Genomic DNA, 10,234 nt, shown 5'->3' with positions numbered 1-10,234 from the left:
TCATCAATATATATTGGTCTAAGAGGTCCCCAAAACATGTCTTTAAAGTTTATGCTCAAAAAAACACTTTGAAATCAGATTTTGGCATGCCTGAAAAGCCCTCTTCTTCAGTCCTCCTCAGAACACTCTGTTTTCTCTCTGACCACGCCCCCTCAGGAAGTTGATGTGCCTCGGCTGTCCAGCACGTTGATCTAATGTTTACATGTTGGCTGAATATACACGGCTGCTCACGGATAGCGTTACTTCAACCCTCTGAATCTGATCCAGAATCTGATCCTGACGGAGAGGCGCCTGTAGCAGGACCTTTTATGAAGGATTGGTCACAGATTTAGTGTTTCTTGTTGTTTTATTTGTCAGTATGTCGACGTGTGTTTTGGTACACAGCTACAGCTACAGCTATGAACATGTAGCTATGTGGCTATGCTAATTAGCGCTAGCACTTATCCATGACAAATAAAAATCATCCACTAGATCTTCAAATCTGCAGACGTGGGGAGTAAAACCGACCTTTGTGTTTATTAAGACAGCCTACAACTAGCATGCCTCCCTCCTAAGCTCCTTGTTAGCACACATTTGTGCAGGTAATGAAAAACGGAGGGGGGATTCAGTATTATTTTATAAAGTCTATGGGCTGAACAAGCTCCGAGCTCTGACTCCGTGACAGACCGGATATTGTTGTTACGTAACAAAAACACGGAAGTCTGAAACGGCTCGTTTCACACACATTTACAGAAAGGTGTAGAAATCAAAACAGGGGCAGAATGGATTTTTTTCATTCTCGGGGGGTTTGTAGACATGCCAGGGACACATATTTCAGGTAGAGAACCATTAAAAAGTCCATTTTGCATGATATGTCACCTTTAAGTAACAAGACAGTTATCAGGACACTACACGAACTAACTTGCAAACAAATTTTACATACAAAACGTACACTTTTGTGACATTATCATCAATCAATCAATCAATCTTTATTTGTATAGCGCCAAATCACAACAAACGTTATCTCAAGACGCTTTTACAAACAGATTTAATCCTTCCAATGTGGCGTTCGTGTCCGGTGTTAGCTCTGTTAGCATGATGGGGGGTGGAAAACACAACTCCATACAGATGCATACACACATTAAAATGTGTTCATTCAAATGTGGACCCACACTGACGCACACACACCTATACACACACAGAGAGAATTCCCTGGTGTGTGATGGCTGTTTAGCGTGTGATTCAGTGGCTGCTGAGGTGCCTGCTGGGCACTCAGCTGAGGGAAAAGCTCCGACACTTTAAAGATGTTTTATGTTCTGAGGATATTTGCCTATGCAAATGGGCAGGTTTATTAAAATGAGCTTCCTCACATCCTAACCTGGGCGTCTGTTTGTGCATATAAATATTGTCCAGTCTTGTATAACAAATATGAAGCACTACATAACTTGAAAAATGATGTTAAAGTCAATAAAATAAAACTCAATTCCACATTTTCCTGATGGACTGACTTTACAGATGGCATGCAATTTTATACCCTTGTTTTTAAGTCGTAAATCTAATGTATGTTCTTGGCCTCAATTATTCCACAAATGAATTCTAAAATAAGAATTTTTATAGCTTTAATGTATGTCTAACATCTGCTGAATTCTCCATACATCATTTAAAGCTCTAGGATTATGCACACTTCCTCATATTTTCCATCTTAAAAAGGATCCTCTGAATGAAATCATATATTTTGTCTCATCAAAGCTAATCTTTATGATATTAAATAGCATTGTGTGTCATTTGCTCCAGCTGCAGGAATAATTTGGTCTTCTTAAAGCAGGGTCCTGATTGAATACCAATCTTTATTTCTCCAGAGAAACTATAGGCAGGGTGGAGGAAAGTAAGGCACGCATGTTTGTATATAAATCCATTCTTAATTAATGTATGCATATTTGTCCTGTTGTGTGTGTGCATGTGCCATTGTGTTTTCCTGTGCATGCAGGGCTCCTCTGCACGAGAAAATGTATGCCAAACTTCTCATGTTAAGGAGCTGCTTGCATGCACACTCAAGTGATTCTCCAGGCCAATTACTGGGAGTGCCTGCTTTGCGTGTCGGGGTAGGTACCCATGCCAGTGTGTGGTAAATAGATGGGCATGCCACACAAATGGATGGCTAAATGTGCAGCGCTTTCTCCCCCTCTCCCCCCCACTCTCTCTCTGCGGGCTGAGTGCCAAGGGGGAGCTTTAAAAAGCGCAGGGAGAGATTGTCACATCAGGAGAAAATTGCCTCATTGAAGGGCGCTTGGTTGGAATGAAAAAGGATAAGCAAACAGAAATGTTTAGACAAGGAGAAAGATCTGGTATCACACGCAAGGAGAGTTATCCGTGTCTACATTGATTCTCGGCCCACAGCCCTCAAAAAGAACACCAACAAATCAAATGTGGTGAATGCAGCGTGTTGTCTGTGCAGGTTCTCCTTTGAACATTAAAGAGGGGCTGCAAGGGAAAAGCAGCGGGACACTTTTGAGTAACTGAGATTGATGCAGGTGGAAATATCAGTGGGAGGGGTGCGCATGTGCATGGGGCGTGACAATGTGGGTAATGTGTGTTTGAAAGTGAAAAAGAGAGAGCCTGGGAGTGTGAGTGTGTGTGTGTGTGTGTGAATGGCTCTTGTTCGGCTGTGGTCTTATCTACCTTGCACAGATGTATTTCTCTGCCTCTTTCTAGGCCTCTGTACTAGCCTGTGTCCACACATGAGGAGTGTGTGTGCATATGTGTGTGTGTGTGTGTGTGTGTGTGTAGCTTATCTCTTTGGACACTCAGCTGGAAGGCACCCTATCACATGCAGAACACAATGCAGAAGAAACAGCAGATCGTCTGCCTGTAGCGCTTCTGCTTTACGCTACGATGATCTGAATTCAGCCAGATGTTACGGTGAAGGAGGCCGGCAGAAAATGATATCATGACTGACAGAAAGTCGCTGAGATACCCCTGTGGTGGTTTATCTAACAGTGTGAGATGGTGAAAATCAACTGGTTTATAAGGTTCCTGTTTAAATGTTCACCATTTACAGAAGGAGCTGGTTGAAATTGTGTTTTCTGGCTGTAAAGTTTCTCAAAACTCACTTCCTGGTTTAAAATAACAGATTTGTATTAATTGTGTCATGCATGATATTGATTCACAAAACAAATTATTTGAAAAGGAATATAATCTGATGCACCTCCCTGCACTCAAATATGTAAAAAAAACCAAAAAAAAGCCTTTCTTGCCCTCTTTTTTTATCACTTTTTATAGGCTTGACTTATATACGTCTCAGTGGTCAGTAATTCCTTACAGAGGAGTGCAGAGGAGTTACAGATTCTAGATCCTAGATTGCCTCTGAGGTTATACATTATCTTCTCATTTGGTATACATGATGCTAATTCATGAATCCATCTCTTTGTTATAGGAGGTTGTTCGTCCTTCCACTGCATGGCTATACATTTATTGGCTGTAATAAAGCTGATTCTAATAAATCTAAGTTTGTATTTATTGATGTTTTTTCTGCATGTATCACCCAAGAGAGTTACCCAAAATGCAATTAGGAAGAGGACCTAGAGTGTAACTTTAGCTATATGCTTTAATATTAGACATTAAGTTACTCAGTACAACCTCATCCACAGATTATACTTTACTCCAGAAAGGTTAAGGACAAAAAAAACCCTAAAGGTTCTGCCCAAGGTGCAAAATGGGAATTGGAACATTGGTGCATATACTTTTTTTTGGGACTGCTCACAGCTAAACCCATACTGGACATTTATATTGGTGTTGCTTAATAACACCAGAGGCCTTAATATTCCTGCAGGGCCAAGAGTAACCCTTTTTTCCCCTCTACGTGAGTTGCTTCTACACACCTGTGCAACCAGCATACTAATATGAAATACAGAGAGAGGTATTTTATTGTGTTGTGTCCACTTTATTTTTTTTTTATTTATATTTTTGGGCATTTTCCCCTTTAATGGACAGGAAGGCTGAAGAGAGACAGGAAATGTGGGGAGTAGAGAGTAGGGGAGGACATGCAGTAAATGGTCGAGGCTGGAATCAAACCTGCGGCCTCTGCGACAAGGACTATAGACTCTGTACATGGGGCGCATGCTTAGACTGTTAGGCGAACCGCGCCCCACGTCCACTTTGTAATACACCCCCCCCCCCCCCCCCCCCCCCCCCCCCCCCCCCCCTCTTTAGGTTATACTGATGCTTTTAAAGACAATGGTGCAATCAGAGTGGTGTAAAGTGACATTCAGACCAAACGTGAAAAAGATAATTCGCACAAATGAATTACATGTAGTAAGTAAATGTAAAGGCGCGAATAGAGGTCTGGTTTATTGTGAAAGACGCGAATTATTCATGCAAATAATTTGTGAGAGTTGAAAAATCGGAACTCCAGTGAATCTATCGCACCGCCAATCAGCGTGCAGATCAACTTGTGGCGTATGGTGTGACGTATGGACCAGCGGAAATTCATTCATCTGGAATATATGGGACAGGTTGATTGTATCTCTGTACGGCTTGCCCAAACATTGTGACACTACCTGTTTTTATGGGATCAGGAATAAGTAAGAGCTCGCTGTGAGGAATGTGAGTGAAGTGGATTATCTGGTGAGTTGTGAAAACCTTTGTCTGCCACTTGAATCCAGCTGTGAGTTGTACTAGGAAGTTAGCTCTGCCCCCTTTAGCATAACGGGCTTCACCATTAATGTACTTGAGCTCAACCTTGTTTGATAACAACAGACTGGTAACCTGCCCTTGCAAAAATGTATGTCTTTGGCACTCAAGCACACGTGTTTTTGATGCGCAAATTGAACGGTTCATTGAACGCGTCTGGTGTGAACGCGACATAAGAGTCTTGGTGAGTTGGTTGCAGGAAGTGGATTTGTCCACACCTCACAGCTACACCCGCTATCCTATGCTGAGCTCAAGTAGCAGGTAGAATAGCACAAAATAGATGGTGCTAGAAAGAGCTTCACATTTGCACAAAAACTGCACACTGCTGAATGCAATAGAAGTTCAGTCAGACAACTCATGTTTACATAAGATAAAGTTCATTGCAGCATACAGTATTGTGTTTGGCATATGGTCTCTGAACATCATTACTCCTTGTAGATTATTTAAATGCAGACATTTAGGAGTAATGAGATAGGACTAACCCCCCGAGCCCGCAGGTGGATGCCGGGGAGGAGGTGAGTACGAAGTTTGCACACAGCACTGAACAGGACAGCGGGAGGACTTGCAAAGCAGAGGCAGAGACAAGGAGACTTGCAGCTTAAATAGACCGCCAAATGAGAGGATGCTTGATCAGCTGATGGGGAGGAGGAAGACGTGTCAGTATGAATCAGTGCAGCTCGAGTTGTCTGCCTGAACTAGCTTGCAGGCGGCGCTCCATTTTTCATGCACCTTTTTCTCTCTGGGAGACCAGACTGCATTTTATATACTGGTGCACCTTGCACATCTGATATCACGCTAGTTATTAATAGAATGATAATAAATCTAGATATAATATCTAGGCCATATTGCTCAGCAAGCAGTGTGCATAGCATAGTGTCAGCAGGCAGTGGTGAAATGTGCTTGACTCCTCCTTCCCTGAATATTTGTTTGGCATGATGAAAGAGATCAGGATGTCCCTTGCCTCACTTCTGCTGTTGGAAATTAATCATAGTTGTTCAAGGGTTTTGACCAATCAGAATGAAGTATCTAACCCAGCTGGGTAACAATACACATTAGTGTCTCCTTTTCAAGCAATCTCAATACTCACAAGGATCTGAAGACGTCAACCTCTGTCTCACATTGGGACTCTCACCCAATTAAGTTGTTGCATTCACATGGTTCTATTTCTTTTAACCCATCAACAGACTCACAGGACACCTGCAGGGTCATCTCCATAAAAGCTAGAACAGCTCTCTGCCTTCAGCTGACTCCATGACGTTAGGCATTACTCCTTCTTCTTTTTTTGCACACATTGTCATCTTGTCACAGTCTCTATGAAACTAGACATGAGTTCAGTTGGAGGACATTAAGAGACTCAACGTGGAAACAGAATATTTCCAAGTATGTGCAACCTCTCTTCCTGTTCAGAGATACTCACTTTCCACTTAAGGTAGTGACTCGAGCATTAATCATTCAGCAGATGGCCACTGTGTGTGTGTGTGTGTGTGTGTGTGTGCGTGTGTGTGTGTGTGGAAAAGAAAATGCCATGGCTGAATATCAAATAACAGTCCTCCTGACCCTGGCCTTTTTACATGGGCTCCAAAGGTCTCATCCTCCTGCATTATCAGCCTCCTCATTACTTATTCATGCCCAGAGGTTAGACTGTGAATGTTTGCTGACATGCGTGGCTGCTTGTGTATATATATCTGTGTGTATAAATGTGTCTATATAAAACATTTTGTATGTATACAGTAAATATTGGAGCGGATATTAACCTTATTAAACCGATAATGTTTTCATTCAACCTCTGCCAACTATGTTTTTCTCCCTCACATCACTGGCCTCATGTTTTCTTACCTAGAACAAACCTTTGAGTTTAAGACATGCAGTGACAGTCACTTCACATTAGGAACAAAAATAACAATTATTATTATTATTATTGTGTGTTTTCTGCTACAGATACCCTGAGTTTACAAAGCAGAATCTTTACAAAACATGGAGTTGTTGACTGCATATATTGTGAACTGTGTCGGGTAATCCATCAGAGCAATCAGCAATCCATCTTAGTGACCTTTCCTACTGTCTACATAAACATGCTGAAAAAAATAGGTTTGTAAAATCTATTAAAAATAGGGCAGGAGCACATGTACAGGAGGAACACCAGAAAATTACATGATTGTGTTTTTCAAAGACAAAATAAATGGCCTCTTAGTGAGACTACAGCCATGTGGCAGTATAATAATAAGATGCATTGCAGAAACCCTGATATTATACCAAGTGTATCCGTCTCACTGCTTGGCAAATTATCTAGTTACACTGAATGTAATACCTGACAAGTCCAAATGTAAATCTTTTGTTAAGACGAGTATTGGTCACACGTGGTAATTATTGAATACAGATGTTTCAACCAGGCCCCATATCTCCAGTGAAGGGCGATCTTAATGCTTCAGCATACCAAGAACAATGCTATACTGTCAACTTAGTAGCAACAGTTTGCGGAAAGCCCTTTTCTATTCCAAAATTGGAACATTGTGTGCAACCAAGGACTACAAATGGTTATTGGTAAATGGTCAGTACCAAGCGGCAACCTCTGGTCTTAAAATATGAAGCCCATGCGGAAGTGTTATAAACTGCAATTCCTCAAGCATCCACTTACAGCCTGGTACTGTCGTATCTTGACCGCCCGTGATGTGTAGACGCAGAAGGAATCTTCGTGACACTGGCTTGCTTGCATAGTAATACGTTTATTTCAAAAATCAAAACCAGTATCAAACAAGCACCGCGGAATGCTTGGGAGAACAGCTCTGCAAATCTGCTGACTCTCAGAATGCTGTTGACCAAGACCTTTTATAGGTCTTTGAGCCAGTGACATAGCCAACTAGAGAGTCCAAACTTATATTAACATCTAGTTACTTATTGTTCTCCCCTTTGCTCTGCTAGCCTAAGGGTCACATAACTTATCCATGCATATCACTAAATTGGAAGGGGGTCTCAAGCAAATTTCCTTGAAAGTCTGGGGCAACATAGGTTTCTCCTTGACTTGTTTTACGTCAGTTACTTATTTCCTATCAGATACTTCAGTACAAAAAACGGCTTGGCTCTACGTAGCTAATTTCTCTCTCGGCACACACTGTACTGGGGGTAAATTTTTATCTAACGTGAAGGTTCAGAAGATATTCAGATTTCGAGTTTTGCCCAAAGTAGTACATGACTGACTTACTGACAGCCTGGAACACATAGCTGTTGGCTAAGAGGCTCAAACTCCGCCCCTTTACCTTGTTTGAGTTCAGAATTTCCAATATGGCTGCCGCTGATGATTGGCCTCAAAACAGCTCTCAGGAACAGATGGGTGACGTCACAGATTCTGCGTCCATTATTTATACAGTCTAAGTACTTATATCTCTCTTTTGTAGTCTTTCTACCACTTTAACCACTCTTTTACACTTCTGGTCACATTCACTCATTCACACCACATTCACTCTCTGATAGTAGAGGCTGCTATAGTAAGGGACCATCAGTGTTAATCTCATTCATACACATTCACACACTGCTGAACAACAGAGGGAGTCTTTTGGGGTTCAGTGTCTTACCCAAGGAGCTGGGTAAGAGCTTCAAATTGAGAGATGAGCGACTCTACCCACTGAGCCACAGCTGCCCCCATAAAGACATGGTTTGATGAGCAGTGTGAAAAAACTTGACTGGCCCACAAAGAGTCCTGACCTCAACCCCATCAAGCTTTGGGATGAACTGGAATAGAGATGTGAGCCAGCCCTTCTCGTCCAAAATCAGAGCCTGACCTCATAAACGTTCCACAGCTTGAATGGGAACAGATTCCCACAGAAACACTTCAACATCTTGTGGAAAACCTTCTAAGAGGAGTTGAAGCTGTTATAGCTGCAAAAGAGGGAACAACTCCATCTTAAAGTTTATGTATTTGAACATAGTATCATCAAACAAAGTCCCTGTTAGTGTAATGGTCACATTTGTCCATATGGTGTATTATGAGCTAAAAAGAAGGACCTCACTGGTTGTTACTTGGTAAGATTTGAGATTTTGCAGTGTAGAGCGTGTCTGCTCGAAGCCAATAATGTTAAATTACAAGGTTTGTAGCCAAGACATAAAATCCTGAGTTTGGTTAAGCCTTTTCTTTAAGCATCTTTGGTCTCTGTAGAAAGTCCCCAGTTCTCTCTGAGGATTTTCTTTCTAAATAAACTCAAAATAAGTGTGAAGTTCCCCATAAAGTGCTCAAGGGAGGAGAGTAGGATCACTGAATTAGAGGAGACTTGGGGGATTTCTAAGTGTTCCTCCTTGCAGCTAAATTTAACGAGAGTTTAATGTCTGGTTTTATTAGCTCTAATCAAGGTGTCACATTGTCCTTACAGAAATCTTGTGATTAAAATTCCAAGGAAGAAAAAACTATGCTCAGATATCTGAGATGAAGAACTGGGTAAGTAAGGGATGATACAAAGTGGGTGAATGCTCGTAGGAAATAAAATCCTGACAGTGTGAGACGACACCTTGAAACAAAGCAGATGATTTTATTGGTTCAAAAATTACTCATTTATTTATTTATTGAACTGGAAATACAGCCCCTCAGATTTGATGGCTGGTAGCACCTCAATGGCAAAAGTATTCTTAAATACTACTACTTGCAGGTGGAATCAATGTTAAACTTAATATTTTTATTCATGATGAAGTCAAAACATCAGTGTTTTTCTGTTGACATGTATTACAGATGTAGAAAATAACAGCAGCGCCTGTTTAAAGTCCTCTTTCTCGTAACTTTTAATGTCAGTTTGCATTTATATTTCACTCAACCAGTCCTGTTACACTGCCAAAGACTGTTGAGGTTTGTGGTTCCTCCATGTTTTCTTTCATTTTGGTGATGTCTCTTTCACTTAGCACCTTGTGTGTTTTCACATCCCTCACTGTTCTGTGCTGTTTTCCTCCTCATCTTCTTTTCTCTGCTGGTGACAGGTCAACAATCACTAATCCAATGTTTTTACTCTCCAAATAAATTGAGAGTAACATTTTGATCATCCTCCATGTTGTTTACCAATAAAGGTTTTTTTTCCATATTCTCAACAGGAAGAGGTAAAGTCACAAACTTTATTAAAGTGGTAAATGCCCTTCTGCAGATTGACATGTGGGGTTGACTTTTGTTGAGAATTAATTACAGTTGTCATGGGGGTTTAACCAATCAGAATCAAGTATTTAACACAGCCGGGTAATAAATGGTGTTACGGTATGGTTGAATTAGGGGTAAAGTTTACTCACATATACACCTTTTCCACGGTTTCAGGGCTGGTTTGTGGCCGGTGCTCAATTGAGAACCAGTTTTTTGTGTTTCGAGAGAACTGGCTCCCTCTCTTTGCTGGTCTAGAACCCCGAACCACTTAAGGCTGATTTATACTTCTGCGTCGAATCGACGGCGTAGCCTACGCCGTAGGTCCGCGTAGCTCCCATACCTACGCAGAGGCCTACGCACGTAGCTGACGTGCACCTCCTCCAAAATGTAACTACGCGTAGCGCCGACGCGGACCGCAAGCTCTGTGATTGGTCCGCTCGACGGCTTTGTCTTTCCCGC

General features: G+C 41.6%; 1 long non-coding RNA gene across 1 annotated transcript; it reads right to left on the bottom strand.

Moving 5' to 3' along the window:
• Positions 1-9,163: 9,163 nt before the first annotated feature.
• Positions 9,164-10,033, bottom strand: LOC117821982. Its single transcript, XR_004633102.1, has 2 exons — positions 9,925-10,033; positions 9,164-9,611 (listed from the first exon to the last, which is right to left on the bottom strand). It is a non-coding gene; the product is annotated as an uncharacterized LOC117821982 (long non-coding RNA).
• Between the last annotated feature and the right edge of the window lie 201 nt (positions 10,034-10,234).

This window comes from Notolabrus celidotus, chromosome 11 (assembly GCF_009762535.1).
Source record: "Notolabrus celidotus isolate fNotCel1 chromosome 11, fNotCel1.pri, whole genome shotgun sequence".
Lineage (NCBI taxonomy): Eukaryota > Metazoa > Chordata > Actinopteri > Labriformes > Labridae > Notolabrus > Notolabrus celidotus.
The sequence above is the reverse complement of the archived record's forward strand: the minus strand, read 5'-3'. Positions and strand labels throughout refer to the sequence as shown.